The sequence below is a fragment of the Lactuca virosa genome, chromosome 1, assembly GCF_052849685.1.
Source record: "Lactuca virosa cultivar CGN04683 chromosome 1, Lactuca_virosa_CGN04683_v6, whole genome shotgun sequence".
Lineage (NCBI taxonomy): Eukaryota > Viridiplantae > Streptophyta > Magnoliopsida > Asterales > Asteraceae > Lactuca > Lactuca virosa.
In genome coordinates this window covers 320,864,852-320,869,089 of record NC_136426.1, presented here as the reverse complement: position 1 = coordinate 320,869,089, position 4,238 = coordinate 320,864,852, and the positions used below count along the sequence as shown (strand labels likewise).

Genomic DNA, 4,238 nt, shown 5'->3' with positions numbered 1-4,238 from the left:
GGAGGCTATAAGTGCCTTTAAATAGGTCTCAAACCAGGGGATCTAGGGTTTTCACTCCCAGCGCCTACTCGGCGAGTCTACTCCCGGACTCGTCGAGTAGACCATTAAACCCACGTGGCCATCCCGTCTCTACTCGGCGAGTTATAGCACCAACTCGTCGAGTAGGTCAATGAACCTCAAAAATAAATACTTAAAATAACATACCTAGGAATCCGGATGTTACAAGAACAAATGGTGGTGGTGGATGTAATCCAGTCGCCATATGTGTACAAGTAGCTGGAACGACGCAAAGGAGGTAACAACTTGTTTTGATTTCCTGAATTTAGGTCACATATTATGTCTCACAATGGGCTAAATCTTATTGCGTTAACTGATGGGCTGATTTTAGTTGGTTAGCCTATACTAATGAATTAATGTAAATAAAGCTGATCTTCTAACCTAATAAATGAAAATGATTTGTGCCACATGTCATATTTTTCTTGCATTTGGCACATGCAATTTTTTGAGATATTTGAATTTTCTGATTTTTTTTCTTTTTTTTGAAGTTAAAATACACAATTGACTAAATATTTATATTTATATAAGTAAGGTGTTTAATCAAATTAAAATCTCAGAATAATTATTCTAGGAACCTTTATTTCCTTCCTTTTTTAACGGGTTTAGGAGATTCAAAATTTTAATTTTACTAACGAGATTCAGTTTTGAAATCCTTAATTCTCGCCCCCAAATCTCGCTCTTTCTATATATCTAGATATTGATGTGAATGAGCAATTGAACAAAGAGAGTGTTAGGGAAGAAGCGCAACAAGGATTGGTTGCTGGAGGAATCTAATCAGCTGTTATTGTCCTTATTCTCAAATCCATCGGTAAGTTTTCCTCAAATACTCTTCTTTTTCATATATTTTATGTTGATATTGATTGCTCTCCGATGGCCATGGATTTTTGATGAGCATCGAGTGATCTTATTCTCTTCCCTTTTTTTCTTAATCCCAGGCAACTTTTGCTTAATGTGATTCTAACAGCCAACAGGTTTTGATTCTTTTTCGTATGAATTTTCATCATGTTTTATGTTGTTTTCAGGCTTTTGATTCTTTTCCATGGCTGATATGGTTAAGGCTTCCTATTTGAGACCAAGAAGGTATTTTGCGTATATTTTTTGTTTATGTGTGTACGTTTCGTTTATGTTTTTTGGTTGGGTTCTCTAATAGTTTTTGGCTTTTTAGGAAATCTACTTATAGAGCACTTGGTAGGTGTAAAGAGGTAAGCTTCAAGGAAGCATCTGATAGTTTTGGGTAAGAGAAAGAAAAAGCTTGACATTTTCATATGTGGATCATTTTTTGTATTCAGTTTATTTTAGTTGGAAAAGAGATAGTCGTCTATCATCCTTCAAAGATTTAGGTTTCCCAGGTATGTGTTTTGTGTGATTTTTGGGGTTGTGTTCCTTTATTAGGTGGGTTATAGGTCGATATGTCTGTTAAAGCATATGAATCTTGATGAATGGGTTTTTATGTTCATTTGGAGCTCTTTTTTAGGTTCAAAATGGGCAATACTGTATGAGTTGTTGCCTTTATTTTAGCTTGAATCCTGGTTTAGAGCTATGTTTCAGGTTTAAAATCGATTTTTAGTTTTGTTTCAAGATATATAGTATGCTAATCCACAACTATCTTATTCATAATGTAGAAATGTATGAAATGGATGAAGGGGTTCGAGTATCATTATTAGGAAAATCATATTCTTTAAGAATGTTATTTAGGCTTTTGAATGTTCCATATCAAGTAGATTAATGACCGTCATTGTTGATTATGATCGTTTCTTATGATGTAAATAGCTGAATTTTCACTACTGAAGTTTAGGTGGCAATGTGTAGCTTCCCAAGAAAATTGAATCCCATTGTATGTTCCTGTTTATAAACGACCATTATTGTGTTGATTCCGAATGTTTTGAAGACATGTGTGATGGAGAGTTGAAGGAATGAGTGGCGTTTCACCATATTTGGGTTAAAAGATACAGAAGGTATGTTAAGTTAATGCTTATTGTTGTATTTTTTATGCTTGATAACTTAATTTGTTCATTTATTATCTTAGATTTATTTTGCAAAATAAGCCTAATGGATTTAAAACGCAGGGTTAGTATCGTCAATTAGAAAGCAACCATCAGAAAAGATGAACGTGACTCCACTAATACCTTTTTGTAGTAGTTTTACTCTTTGTTAAGTCTACTGTTACCTTTTTTATTGTAGTTTTTCCAAGTACTATAATTTTATTACATATTCTTCCATGCAAGATATAATATGTATGGGTTTGGATAGTTGAGAATGATTTGGACAGCCGAGATGCTTAAACCACTAACGGATAGCCGAAAAAAGCATAATGAGGAGTGATGTTTGGTATGGAACGTAGAAAATTACAGATTGTTTAGTTGATTTGTGTGTGTGTGTGTATGCCAGAGAGGGAAGAAAAGTTTAACTTTATTCTTTGTTTAGTTGTTAATGCTAGTAACAATCCGTTTTTTATTGTTAGGGATTGGGGTCATATTTAGGCTTAATCCTGCTATCTTATTTATGCTTAGTCATGTTGTCGTCTATTTAAATAGTAATTGTAAAATGCATGTTTTTAAATCAGGTACAATGAGTGGAAATAATGTTTTTCATTTACTCATTAGTTAATTACTTTTTGATTTTGACATGTTTAAAAACAATGTGAAGTTCCTTATATTAAAGAGTTGTGGTGAAGATAGTTTTGTAGATTTTAATATTTATATTTTCTTGATGTACTTTTTGAACAATAGTTGGTTTTTTGTTTTTTCTTATTTTAATTTGAACAATATAGTAATTTACATATTTTTCGTGATTTAATTTAAAAACTGTGGCTTTGTTTGTAATATCTTTAAAATTTTTATACATTTTTAGTTTTCTTTAGTATTATCAATAAAAAACGCAAATGCAAAAAATCTCAAAATAAAAAACCCTAAAATTGATATAGAAGATAGATCCCAACTTCTTGAGTAGCTTTCATTGTTGGCTGTCCAAAAATTTGTTAAATGTCACCAACAAAATTGCATAACCAAAGTTTAAAGCAAAATTTTGATAAAAAGACAAAAATCATCTGGGGATAAGAACACCATTAATGATCTTCAATAAGATGCTTAGTAGATATATTGAAATACTTACTTTGATCATTAAATCATTTGTATTTATATAAAAGTATTACTAAAACAATATGTTTATAATATACTAAACTTTACATTAATTTTTTATTTTAAAAACCCGTGTAATACACGAGTCTCACACCTAGTTACGTAATATTTTCAAAAGTGGTTGTTAATGAATTCATTTAACTTAATTAATTAAAATAACAAGTGACATGTTATTAAAATATAGTTTGGATTTATTTTCAAATATAAATTAGTCTAATTTATTTATGATTATGCGTTTGGCCTCTTAAGATACTGTAAAGAAAAAAGAGGTTATGATGTGAATGTATAATATTTTTATACTAAATTATGAATTTGTTATATTAAGTTATGAATTTTGTGTATTAAACCGTGAATTGATTGTATTAAACTGTGAATTTACTGTATTAATCTGTGAATTAATTATATTAAATTGTGAATTGACTGTATTAAGTTGTGATTTTTTTTATGAATTTTGTGTTTGCTTCTGAAACATGAAATGAAAGAAGCATTATACAAAAATATGATTTTCTCTAATTTTTAATAAAGTATGTCAAATTTAACATGCAAATATTGTGTAAATAAACTTTGAAAAAAACATTACGCTTAAGATCTAAAGGTATAAATGTAATTTTAAGTTGAGAATATGGTTATAAATGTATAAATTTTGTGTATTAAACTATGAATTGATTGTATTAAGTTGTGAATTAACTGCATTAACCTATGAATTGATGGTATTAAACTATAAAATGACGGTATTACACTGTGAAATTTCTATGAATATGTTTGTTTCTGAAATACGAAATGAAATAAACGTTATACACATGTCTAATTTTATCTAATTTTGAATAGAGTATGTAAAATTTAAATTGTGAATATTTGTGTAAATAAACTTTGAAAGAAGCACTAAGATATAGATCTGAAGGTATAATGTAATTTTTAAGCTGAGAAAATGATTATGAATGTATGATTTTTATGTATTAAACAGTGAATTTATTATATTAAACTATGAATTTATTGTATTTAGCTATGAAATTTTAATGAATTTTATGTTAAAATATTAATGAT

At 29.1% G+C, this 4,238-nt stretch overlaps 1 long non-coding RNA gene across 3 annotated transcripts; it reads left to right on the top strand.

Annotated features, from left to right (window-relative positions):
* The first annotated feature begins 659 nt into the window (after nt 1-659).
* On the top strand, nt 660-2,608 carry LOC145110225 (uncharacterized). Of its 3 annotated transcripts, none has more exons than XR_013709622.1 (4): nt 660-865; nt 1,080-1,137; nt 1,223-2,012; nt 2,283-2,608. It is a non-coding gene; the product is annotated as an uncharacterized LOC145110225 (long non-coding RNA). The 3 variants fall into 3 exon arrangements; XR_013709616.1 differs by having other exon boundaries at nt 661-865; nt 2,124-2,608; XR_013709610.1 differs by having other exon boundaries at nt 676-865; nt 1,223-2,608.
* The last annotated feature ends 1,630 nt before the right edge of the window (nt 2,609-4,238 follow it).